Source organism: Spermophilus citellus (assembly GCF_964194105.1).
Source record: "Spermophilus citellus genome assembly, chromosome: 8".
In the NCBI taxonomy this organism is placed as follows: Eukaryota; Metazoa; Chordata; class Mammalia; order Rodentia; family Sciuridae; genus Spermophilus; species Spermophilus citellus.
Genome location: NC_138189.1, coordinates 16,738,918 through 16,752,592, shown reverse-complemented (window position 1 = coordinate 16,752,592; position 13,675 = coordinate 16,738,918). Strand labels below are relative to the sequence as shown.

Here is a 13,675-nt window from a genome sequence, read left to right as displayed (position 1 = left end):
GAAATAACACAAGAAGCGCCAGCTTGGGAGGACCAACTGGGCCACTAGTGGTGGTCACAAGGGGGACTGGCAGTGCAGACAAAGAGGAAGTTGAGAACTGCAGATAAAGAAATAATTTTTTTCCAAATTTTTTTTTTAGTTGTTGTTGGACCCTTATTTTATTTATTTATATGTTGTGCTGAGATTCGTACCCAGGGTCTCACACATGCCAGGCAAGTGCTCTACCACTGAGCCACAAACCCAGCCCCAAGAAATATTTTTTAAATGAAGAAAATTGACTTGGAGAAACCCGTGGATTAGAGAGAAAGGCTGATTTTAATGGACTCAGAGTTGCTGGGTGTAATGGTTCGGTAAAAATAAATCCAAGATTAGCTCCTCCCACCCCTAGGATCACACACCAGAAAACCCTCCCGGGCAGTGAAACCAGTGGCTAGGCTCCTGGGGAAAATGCTCCCCAGGCTCCTGGTGGAGAAAGCCACCTCCGTGCTCCACGCCCCAGGTAGCCCTGCTGCGTCCCCTGATCATCTCATGGGGAGAGCGGCTGGAGTGCTCCAGTGCCTGGCCCCTTGGGTGGCTATGCCCCAGACCTTAGTTCCTCAGGGGAGACTGGACGGATCACTCCAGATGGCCCTGCCTCCTGCCTCCAGGCCACCTGTGTGAAAGTGAAACGCGGCTGCCGCACCTGCCTGAGGCAACCAGGCAACTGACAGAGGAGGAAAGACTGGAGAATGGGATCCCCTGCAACTGACTGAAAAAACAAAACCCAACCAACCAAACAAAAACAGACAAACCCCAGAAAGCAGAAAGTTCCTGAACCAAAGACACTGACATAGTCACAAAGAAAAATTTTACCTGGACCATTCAGGCTCTGGATCCCAAGAGAGTAAGCCCATACTGTTGTTGCTGTCACTACAAGGGTGGCAAGGGACCATTTGCACTCCAAGGCACAGATTTTATTTCTATGCCCCCAAAGTGGATTTTACCAGAGACCCTAGAGAGCAGACAGATGGCAGAGACTAGTATACCCACCCCCCACACACAATAAGGGGAGAGGATTAATTTTCAAACTCACAGAGTAGAGTTGGGTGAAGTCTAAGCTGTAATTACTGAAATCTTTAATGTAGCTCTCTACATAGCCCCTGTCAGAGAGATATACAATTTGTCACACCCAGATTGTGCTAAAGCACCATATACTGGGGGATTGGGAACTGAGATCTAGTACCACCATCTCTCCCATCTAACCACAAAGGCTGGCAGCTTAGTGAGGAACACGAGTTGTCAGTCTTCACAGTCTCCAACGCTCAACCCAAGGGTGACAAAGTCAAAAGTAATTACAAAGAATGAGTTGAGCATCCATCCCTGCCAACAGTTTTGACCTCCTCAGTAGAAAGGAGCTCATTCATTATCTCTCAGCGAGATTTTTTTCTTTCTTCTTTTGTTCCACCATACTCTCACTTTTAAATCTTTTTTGATTCATCTTCTTGGAAATTGTAACTCTAACATTTTTTTTCCAAATATCATTTTATTATATTGCATTATTTTTCACTTCTTTTCATTATGCATCATTGTGTATGTGCATGTGTGTAGGTATGTGTGTATACTCATATACTCATTGTGTGGTTAGATTTGAAAAAAAATTATGTTCTTTCTCAAGATTTTACTTTCACATTAATAACTTCCTTCTGCAGTTGTTTATTATTTAACATTCCCACTCTACTTTCTCTTTTCCTAAGAAGCTGTAATCCCACTAAATAATAGAATCATATAGTTTATGCAGTTCACACATCATCCATATTAATGGGAGTATTAACACAGTGGATGATATAGCAGAAACCTGAGGTTGAATGCCCAATCTAGTTCACAGTCTTGTATTGCTGCTACTTAGAGTAAATGTTGACATCCCCCAACCATTTCTGTATAGGTGATAATTAGGGCTACTGCTTTCAAAGGAGACACAAGACATTTATCTTAAAATGTCTATATCGATCACTGTCTGCTAGTCCTGGCTTCCCCTCCCTCTGAGAGGGGCTAGAAAAACACGGGGACACTTCAAGATTCCAGAACAGAGACTCTGATGCTGAACCAATACAGTTCAAGAAGACTTCAAGCATTTCAGCCCGGCCCCTTAAATCAAGAAGGTCATGGAATGAGATATTTCAAGTTCTAAAAGAAAAAAAATGCCAATCAAGATTGCTGTATCTAGCAAAACTCTCTTTCATATTTGACGGGAATGAAAACCATCCATGACAAGGATAAACTAAGGGAATATATGACAACCAAGTCACCACTATAAAGGATACTCAAAGATTAAGTTGCACACACAGGAACCCAAAAACAAATTCCAAAACCCCCAAATAAATGAAGAACAGTAGAAGACAAATCATCTAAAGGAGAACCAAGAAACAGAATTAAATACAACAAGAAATCAAAGTGGCAGCAAATTACAAGTACATATACATAATAACACTGACTATAAATGGTCTCAATTCCAGATAGAAGACATAGAATAGCAGAACGAATCAAAAAACAAGTTTCAACCATATGCTGTTTGCAAGAGACTAATCTCATAGGTATGGACACTCGCAGCCTCAAAGTAAAAGGATGGAAAAAATATTTGATGCAAACAGACTCTAAAATCAAGTCAGGGTAGACATTCTCTGACAAAGCTGATTTCAAACACAAATTAATTAGAAGATACAAAGAGAGCCATTATATTCTGGAAAAGGGAACAATCAAACAAGAAGAAATGATGGTAATATATATGCCCCAAATGTCAATGCACTGAAAATATATATATATATATATATATATATATATATATATATATATATATATATATATATCAAACTCTTGTCATTAAATCCCAGATAGACTCTAATGCACTAATACTGGGAGATTTCAACATACGTTATCACCAATAAAAAGATCATTAAATCATGCAATCAATAAATATCTGTCTAACCTAAATAATACTATAAAGCAAAAGGATCCAATGCACATCTACAAATTATTTCACTCCCAAACAGCTGAATTTACCTTCTTCTCAGCAGATCATGGAACTTTCTTCAAAACAGACCATATTCTAGGTCCCAATGTAAGTCTTAGCAGATAGAAAAAGTTGGTATGATTCCATGCATCATATCAGATCATAATATTTCTGGAATAAATCCAGAAATTCACAGCAAGAAAAAAATAACAAAACCACACAAACATGTGAAGATTAAACAATACTCTTTTAAATGAAGAATGGATCAAAGAAGAAATCAAGAGGGGGGTAATAGGAATAGGGAGGACAGCAGGAAAAAATCTAACATAATTTCCCCATATACACATAATAAAATACCTAAGTGAATCCCACCCACAGGAGTGGGATCCTAATTAGAATCAGATAAATTCCATGCTTGTGTAATCTTATCAAAATGTATCTTACTGTCATGTATAACTAAGAAGAACTAATAAAAAATGAATTGAAAAAATATATGAAAATATCAAAATCTTTGTGACACTGTGAAAGCAGTACAGGAGGAAAATTTATTGTAGGTGCCTATATTAAAAAGAAATAGATTCCAAATAAATAAACTGATGCTGAACCTCAAGGCCTTAGAAAAAGAACAAACTAAGTCCAAAATCTGTAGAAGACAGGAAATAATAAAGATCAGAGCCAAAATTAATGAAATAGAGAATAAAAAACCAATCTACAGCAAAAATCAATAAGTGGGGGGCCATTAAAGTTAAAAATATCTAGGGAAATGATTAATAGAATGAAGAGAAAGCCTACAGAATGGGAAAAAAATCTTTTCCAGCCACTCCTCCGTCAGGGGATTAATATCCAGAATATATAAAGAACTCAAAAAACTCAATGCTAACAACAACAAAATTTTTAAAATTGGGCAAAGAACTAAATAGAAATTTCTAAAAAGAGGAAACATAAATGATCAGTAAATGTATGAAAAAATGTTCAACATTTTTAGCAATCAAGGAAATGCAAATCAAAATGATACTAAGATTTTAGCTCACCCCAGTCAGAATGGCAATTATAAAGAACACAAACAATAATAAATGCTGGTGAGGAATGGGAGAAAAGATACATTCAGACATTGCTGGTAAGACTGAAAATTTGTACAACCACTATAGAAAGCACTGTGAGACTCCTCAAAAAACTGGGGATGGAACCACCCCCGCACTGCAAAACAAGAAAAAAAGAAAAAAAAAAAAGAAATCAAATACTATGTATAATTATAATGGTTTAATAAAAAAGAATATCAGTATACTATTGTTATAAATGCATACCCCATGTTTATAGCAGCACAATTCACAATGATCAAACTATGTAACCAACCTAGGTATCCATCAATGGATGAATGAATAAAGAAAATGTGGTATATATACAATGGAGTTTTATTTAGCTAAAAAAACCCAAAGAATGAAATTATGTCATTTGCAGGAAAATGGATAAAACTTGAGAATATTACTTTAAGCTCTATAAGCCAAATTCAGAAATCAAAGATCATACTTTTTCTCTCATGTAGAAGCTAGAGAGGAATAATGAAAAGAAAGTTGGGGGGTAGAGATCTCATGAAAATTAAAGGGAGATCAGTAGAGTAGCAGAAAGGGATCAGGGAAGGGAGGCGGGGTGGGAACCGGAAAATACTGGGGAATGATGTTGACCATATTATATTGTCATATTATGTTCATGGGCAGATGTGTAACAATGAATCTCACCATTATGTACAACTAAAATGTACCATGTAAAGGTGTGTGTAAGGGATTTGCCCATAATTTTAGAGGTTTTAGTCCAGGGTCACTAGGCTCTATTGATTCTGGGTCCATTGTGACATCATGGCTGGGAGAGTGGGACAGAACAAATATGCTCATTTCATGGTGGCTGGGAAGCAGAGAGAAAGGGTCCAGGGACCAGATATAGTCCCCAAGGGCACACCTTCAAGAACCCACTCTCTTCTACTAGGTTTCACCACCCACAGTTTCTACCACTTCCCAATAATGCCATCAAATTATGAATCCATCAATGGACTAATCCATTGATGAGATCAGAACGATGATGATCCAATCACTTCCCATTAGTCCTACCCTCTGAATATTGCTGTACTGCAGACAAAGCCTGCAATACCTGGGCCTTTGGGAGACACTGAAGATCCAAACCACCACTCCTTTCAAAAGCAATATGGAAGGCCAAGTATTTCCAAAGATCTACTCCACAGAGGGAATAGCTGTTCACAAATATTCCCTTTCCTGTTTATACTTTTTAACAGCTCTTCTTTTAAGGCTCTCTTCTAAAACCTTTGCAGAAGATTTGTCCTCAAGTAGGACTGGCTATTTGTCTGCTGACCCATGAAATCAGGGCAAAAGCCAGAATTGACAATAACAGAGTCATAATGTGGTCACTGTCTTGCTGAGGTTGGGTTGACACTCTAGGACAGAGTTTTTGTTTGTTTTTTGTTTTTTTAATTTTTTTTTACTTGAAACTTTTATACTAACCTCGCCTTATCAACTGATTTGTTTACCTGCAAGCAGTTGTCAGATACCACAAAGCCTCTGAAGATTGCTGACACAGGCCTCTGTTGAGGTCCCTGTCAACATTTAGTGTCAAACAGATGAAACTGAATGTTAATTATTCATAGAATCTTTTGTGAATAGAGAATTTGTGTTTGTGTGCATGTGTAGTGTTTTTAGGTTGGCTTTCTAATGAAATATTTTATGAGAGTAACTCAGGATAAAATAGAAAGATTTCTATTCCAGATATGGTTGAAGAGATGCACAGTGTGGTTTAGTAGAAAGAGGAGATTTTTAGAGTCTAGCAAAGACTTGGTTCAAATACAGACCATGTCTTTATCTTTTTTCAAATGTGCTTTGTGATCTTAGGGAAATTAATAATGTTAAGCCAGAGTTTACTGATTTCTAAGAATTAGTATTGAAATAGTTCTCATCCTGAAGACTTCTGACTAAATGAGAGGAGATATGGATAATGGGTAAAGATATTTGCAAACTTGTTCAAGGGCTTTGATTTGCAAATAAGAAAATGGTTGTTGACATGTTTATAAGGTGCAAAACCAAGTTTCTATCTTCATATGCTTAGATCTTAGATCTGGCCTGCAGGAGGGTAAAAATAATACCCGCAAAGAACATGTTATATACCATAACTATACGAAACATAAAGGAACACACTTTACCTATTAATTATAATCTTGGTGAACAAATAAACTGGTAAATCAGGCAAAAAGATGCATGACATGGCCACAGCTCGTTGGATCTCTATATGGTGCATCATGGGTGAAGGGTGGTATAATAGATTTTAGTTGTGGCTTCCAAAAAGATATATCCAATGTCTAATCCCCAGAGTCTGGAAATATGGCTTTATTTGGAAATAGAGTCTTTAAAAATATAATCCAGTTAAGGATCTTGAGATAAAGTGATGATCCTAAGTTATCTGGGCCCTAAACCTAATAGCAAGTGTCCTTGTAAGAGACACACAGAGGAGACACACATAGAAAAGGGGAGACCATATGACCATGGAGAAAGATTGGAGTCATGAGACCACTACCCCCAGAAATGCCAGTAGCCAACAAAAGCTGGGGGTGGCAAGGAATGGACACTCCCATAGAGCCTTTGGAGAGATGACCATTATGCCCATAGAATGGATTTCAGGGACTGGGGTTGTGGCTCTGCAGTAGAGCGCTCGCCTACCATGGGCAAGGCCTGGGTTCCATCCTAAGCACCACATAAAAATAAATTAATTAATTAAAGCTATATATATATATCTTTTTTTTTTTAAAGAATGGATTTTAGTCCTGACTTCAGACTTCTGGCCTCCACAATTGTGAGAGAATAAATTCCTGCTATTCTGTGTCACCAAATCTGGCAAGGATTCTGGTATGTAGAGCATCTGATGGCAACCACATAAAAATAAATTAATTAATTAAAGATATTTTATCCAACTACAACTAAATATATATATATATATTTTTATATTATTTTATATATATATATATATATATATATATATATATATATATATATATATATATATATTTTAAATAATGGATTTTAGTCCTGTGATGCCTTCTTCAGACTTCTGGCCTCCACAATTGCAAGAGAATAAATTCCTGCTATTCTCTGTCACCAAATCTGGCAAGTCTTCTGGTATTATAGAGCATCTGATGGCATCCCGAAAAAATTCACTTGGGTAATTAAAAGCTCTGAGACAATGAACTGAAAGCATCATTTGTGCTAGCTGGGATGTAACTCACTTGCAATCACTGGCAAGGGTGAGGATATTTTTAAAAACCCTGCTTGCTTTCATTCACTCGCAGTTGGAATGCTTTACCAGAACTGTGAGTCTTCAGACATTAATGCAACCATTGTTTGGGAAATATAGAATGCTTGCCTTTGAGTCATTGACCAGAGAGCAAATGTACTGACCAGTGAGTTGCAATACAGCACACACTATATGGGTGTTATGGGGTTCATGGAGAACTCTCTTCTCTGGAGCTCAAATTTCTATCAGGATGGGGCAGCCATCAGGGTAGACTTTAGAGAGGCTCTGATGCCTGAACTGAGACTAATTTGTTGACTTAAATAGAAACAGGTGTTGCTGACAGAAGGAGCAGGATGTGTTCTTTTCCCCACCCTTGATATGGAAAGTTCTGCGGCTCAGATGATCTGTCATTGTGTGTGTTCTCTCTTTTCCATGACCTGGTATGTCTACATGAGGAATGCTGCAGCCATTTGCTGGACTGAGATAAGTATTAGATGATGAAATGTGTCTGACCAGCACATGTGAGCCAGGTGTTCTGAAAAGATAAGCCCACAGTGGGTGTGGGCAGAGTCGTGGGGATGGAGGACTTAGAGCCTCTGCTGGTTAGATGGGAGGTCCTCCAGCTATCCAGCTGTCACTTCTGCCTGTGGCTTACTTGTCTCTGACTTGGAGCTCCTGCTCATACCTCCAGCCTCTGACTGTCCTTCAATTCACACCCTAACTCTCATTCTGGACCATGAAACTGAGCAAGAGAGGGGACAAATCCCTTTCTATCTGTGACCACACAGTATGGTTCTTTACAAATATGATCTGATTTAGCATTCACCACAGTCCTCTGGGAAAAGTATTGCAAGTTCTATTATTCCAAGGAAGAAATACTCTGGATAAGTTAAATAACTTTCCTGGAGCTGAAATATATGAAAGGCCTTTGAAGACCTAACTTTCATTTTCTTCTCCATCTCCAACACCAGTTTCTGTCTGCCTGCCTGCCTGCCTCATGCTTTGTGTCCTACCTGTACCAACCTGCTTCAAGTTCTTTCTATCATGCTGAGCACGGTGTTTCTCAGATGGGGGTGGAGACAGTTAGGATTGCTAGAACTGGGGAAGGGGATGGTACATCTGATGAAGAGTTACCAGAGAGACTGCTAAACACCTGATAATGCAGAGGACAGCCTCTTCCCTAGCAAGAAACTATCTGGCACAAAATGTCAGAATGTGTTGAGAAACTGTACTGGGGTATATCACTCCCTCTGACTGAACTCATCTTGTCTCTTTCTCCTCTCGGCTGAATTCCTTCTGTTCTTCCGAGACCCAGGGGAGGGATCACTTTCTCCAGGAGGCCTTTCCAGTCATCTCCAGACTGAATCAGGTGATTCCCCCTCTGCGCTCCCACGCAGTCTATCTAGCATTGAACTTGCTACTGGTTCTGCACTGTTCTCTCCGTCTGTCTTTATGTTCCTAGAAGCTCGCACAGAGCTTGGCAGGTGCTTGAAGTCTATTTGTTGGATGAATGAAGTGGAGATTTGGGATATACACACAACCTGGAAAGAACAATGGAGAGAGTGGAGATAGCTGTTCTCAGCAAGGAGGCCCTGACATGGAAAGAGAATCGCAGGCCCTTCTGCGGCTGGGAATCTAGACTCAACCCTACTGGTGTTGGCTCTAGTGTCCTGAACTTAGAAAGAGAACTAAGAGAGTCTCAGAGAAAAGAAAATGCAGTTAAATATCCTGGATGGATGTCCTTTTCTTCTTAACCTCCTACTCCTTCCCCATGTTGTGATCATTAAAGGAATGACAAAAAAATAAATAAATAAGTTCCAACTTGAAAAGCAATAATCAGGACTGGTTATTGTCCTTGAAACAGCTGTCAGATCCAGTGCAGGAAGCATGGAGAAGTGGCAATGTTTGTGCAGACACACATTTAGGAAACTTTCTAGGTCCTTTCCTTGCCTCTGTCAGAGAAACTCAGTGTCAGTGGCACTGGTGCAAGTGACAAAGGAACTGGCTGTAAGCAGCAGATATCTGAGGCTCTTGACACGCTATTTCTTTTAAGGAAGGCGTCTGCCACAGCCTGTAAACTCCCTGGCTCCCGGTGGCACTCAGAAGTGATGGCAGTTGTAGGAACACTAGGACTACTCTTTATTGCTTTTCCTCTGTACAAATTCAGAACTTGGATGAGCACAGGCATAGGGAAAAAAAAAGGCAGCTTCAGCTATGCTAGTTAGCTGAAGAGGATCCAAAGATAAGGAAATGAGATGTGGACACCCTGGAACCCCCAGACATGGGCTAATTCAAAATTTGGCTTCAGTAAGGCTTATAAAGTTTTAAATGTATATAACTTTGGGTACTATTTTTAACATTTTAAAATCCTCTTATTGATAAAAATGAACAAAAGCTCTTTACATATTTTTTTTTCTTTTATTCCTCCCAGTACTGGGATTAAATACAGGACACTGTGTCACTGAGCTACATCCACAGCCCTATTAATTTATTATTCGGAGATAGAGTTAAGTTGTTGAGGATGGCCTTGTACTTATGATCCTCCTGCCTCAGCCTCCTAAATAACTGGGTTGACAGGTGTGCACTACCAGTCCTGACCCTAAACCCTTGAATTACTGTCAGACCAGCCTGAAGGGAAAGACGGTGACAATGGGCATCTTTTCTCCTACAGCAACTTTTCACTGATTCCACGTACCCTTGCTTTCCAATCTAATCCTGGCCCTTTTCTTCTGGAAGGAAAATGTCATGGGTAGGGATATATAAGACTGGCCAATGCAAGTATTTCATGGGTCACATGCCACATGGAGCAGGTGCTGTCCAATGGTCCAGAGGATGAAATGACTATGCAGCAAGATTTTGAATTGCTTCCACCAAGGTGAGTGCTTTGTATTTTATAACAGTGTTGCAAATAAAGTCCATGGTGGCCACTTCCTATGCAGTAGGATTTCCATCTTTATCTATGGCCAGCCTTGAAGCTATTCCTTCTGGGAGCAGGAAGGACAGGCTCCTCTTACTCCTGCAGCGTCTTCAGAGAGGATCATCAAAAGTAGTAAGAGGACAGGGGCTGGATAAAGGCACAGGTGCATGGGAGTCAAAGGAAAACTGGGAAGAACTTAAAGTTTAATAGAAGCTTAAATTTTAATGTAGTTAATTTTCCCCTTTTCCCTTTGGGATATGTAATCTTTAAAGAATACCAAGGTTATAAACTATTTTATCACATATCTACATGTTTTGAACTTTTGTTTTTGTATGTTTTTAATATATAAGGATTTTTTATTTTTTTGGATGGGAGTGATATCTAACAAATGATTCTAGTTAAACTATATTAAATACTCTATTGTGTTCAGAGGTACAATTAATAGAAAGACATAAACTTCAGGGGCCCTTTACTTGTGAATGTGTTCATACAGTTGTAAATTTTTCAAAGATACTTTTGCATTCTTTTCCTTAATGAGAGTATCTGCTCCAAAATATAAGCTTCTGGCTTCATAAAATGGGGGCATCTTGTGCCCATTGATTTTTTTTGTGCTTTCTGAGGTAGGCAGGGTAATGGTCTCTCCACAATATCTACATCATCCTAATTCCCAGAGTGTGTGACTATACTATGTTACATGGCAAATATAACATTGTAGAAGAAATTAAAGTTACTATTCAGTGGGCTGGGGATGTGGCTCAAGCGGTAGCGCACTCCACTGGCATGCGTATGGCCCGGGTTCAATTCTCAGCACCACGCACAAACAAAGATGTTGTGTCCGCCGAAAACTAAAAAAAATAAAAATATATTTTTTTAAAAAGTTACTACTCAATGACTTTAACATATGAGGTTTATTCTGGAATACCTAGTAGACACTGTAAGCAAAAGGGCAAAAGGATCATCAAAAGTGCTTCTACTTTCAAGGCAAAAGAAGAGAGTCAAAGGGAGATGCAACTGGAGGAACAGTCAGAGAACATGCATCATTGCTGGCTTTGAAGGTGGAAGAAGAGACCATTAGTCTAACAACGTGGTGGCTACTAGAAATGAGGAAGGCAAAGAAACATAGTCATCTTCAGAGACACCTGAAACAAGAACAGTTCTGCCCCTACCTTTATTTTAGTCCTATGAGATCTGTGCTAGACTTCTCACCTACAGAGGTGAGGGCAATGAGTTTATGTTTCTTCAATTTTGTGGTCATTTGTCAGAGTAGCAAGAGAAAAAATGACATACGGTGTCTAGTTGTCCTACAGGAAAGGGTTTGTTTGTGTGCCTTTTATTTTATTGTGTTGATACTCTTGTATCCTTGTGCAAATGCCAAATTTCCTCAATTACCAGAACATAGAAATGATTCTTGATATCAGATAGAGTAATTCTTTCTTCAAAATCTCTTATCTTCCATGTGAAATTTATACTTGTTTGTCACACAAACAGTATGAAACAACACTTTGTGGATATTTGATTTAAATTGCATTGCATTTGATTTGTAGATAACATGGAGGGAAAGTGATATTTCAAGATGTTAATTCCTCCCATTTGTGAAACTAATATATTTCTTCATTTTTTTTCTTTTTTTACAGTAGCATTTTCTTTGCTTTTCCCCTCTCTTTTGTATGGTTTACAATTTTCTTCATCAAGTTTTTGAAAATCTTTTGTTAAATTTATTCCTGTATACTTAGGATTTTTTTGTTGACATTATAAATGAATTATTTTCTAATATATTTTCTTTTTGGCTATTAACAGTGTAAAGAATCTATTCATTTTTTTCTTGCCAATGCTTCTAGAAATTTTGCTGAACTTAATCTAAGTTGTCCTAATAGTGTGTTGGTAGATTATTGAGAAATTTCTAAAAATATATTTTTTGAGAAATGGTTCACAGTTGGATGAATTTTCAATTCTTATATCTGATTTCTTTATATTGAACAGGGTCTTATATATTGTTGCCTATAAAATACCTTAGTTGTATACTTAGTTGTCTTGTGTTTCTATTCTAAAGAATTATTCTAAAATATGGCCATATTAGGAATAATATACAATTAAGTTTTTGATATATAACTTTTATTAAGAAAAAAATAGTTTTCTTTTTTAGTAGGTTTTCATCATAAAAATGCTTTTATCAATTGATAAAGGTGTTAAAAAGAGAAATGATGTGCACCTTAGAGTCGGTGGAATCTGGTACAAAGAGAGATGAGTTCAGGAAAGAATTGAAGTTTGTAAGAAAAAATTGAAAAGAAAAAAATGTCTACAAAGTCAGGATCCTGAAAGACTGGGGAAGTCAACTGCTCCAGAAAAGAGAAGTGGTGATTCTAGATGGCTTGGAGGGACAAAGACCAGTGCAACTTCTTAGCCGAAGGCAGTTGCTTAACAGCTTTGAGGCATAGAAGTGGCCTGTGGACTCAAGCCTGGTGGCCTCAAGGTTAGCTGGGAGACAGGATGACTCTTCAGTGAGTCTCCAAACAACTCTCATGCAGGAAGTGGTCTTGTGAGCAGTGCGGCTATCAGGGAGGACACTCTCCCACAGTCATGTTTGATCTGGCCAGGATGGGAAATAAACCACAGAGAAAGTTCCGGAGGAAAGCTCAGGATCATGAAACACAAGGGGCAAATGAGTTTCTGCTTCAGAGAGCAGAATTGGCATCTATGCACAGGGATTTCGTCCCTTCCATGGGAACATCCCTCACAGAGTGGGCCCTGGGTTACCTCAGATGCTTATTAAGCATCTCCCAACTGTAGTTTTTCTGTGTAGAAGTGCCTACCTGGTTGTTCTGTCCTTGCACGTTGTATGTGGAAGAGGAGAAAAACTTGTCTTTTTAATACATGGGTTGTTGCACAATGAGGAGCCATGTTTTAGTTAGCTTCTTGTGTCACTATGACCAAAAGAACTGACAATAACAACTTTAAGGAGGAAGTTCATTTTAGCTCCTGGTTTCAGAGGTTAAGTCCATGGTTGGGTGACTATAGCTCTGGTTCTAAGATGACGCAGAACTTCATGGTGGAACATTCAGGACATGACAGCCAGGAAGGAGAGAGAGAGAGAGAGAGAGAGAGAGAGAGAGAGAGAGAGAGAGAGAGAGAGAGAGAGCGCGCGAACGTGAGCGCTCTGCTCAACAGTGACAAAATATAACTCCCCAAAGGCACACTCCCAGTGATGTTCCTCCTCCAGCCACACCCAACATGACTATAGTTACCAACCACATTAGTGGATTAATCCACTGATTAGGATACACTCATCATTTGCCTCTGAAAATTCTTGCATTGTCTCCTATGTGAGCTTTTGGGGGACACCTCATATCTAAGCCTTAACAAGCCATATGTAGATGTAAAAGGAGAGGACACCCAAGAGTCCTGGACTTGAAGCTATTTTCAACCCAGATTGGGTCTTTGTGATGCCACTTTTGGGAAGAAGTGAGCATGTATTAGGTGTGGGCAAA

General features: G+C 38.9%; 1 long non-coding RNA gene across 1 annotated transcript in view; it reads left to right on the top strand.

The window, feature by feature from the left end:
• Positions 1-13,675, top strand: part of LOC308654316 — a 186,796-nt gene that overhangs the window by 59,862 nt on the left and 113,259 nt on the right. The window contains exon 4 of the long non-coding RNA XR_014023216.1: positions 9,945-10,148. This is a non-coding gene — a long non-coding RNA (uncharacterized lncRNA). The remainder of the gene's footprint in view (positions 1-9,944; positions 10,149-13,675) is intronic.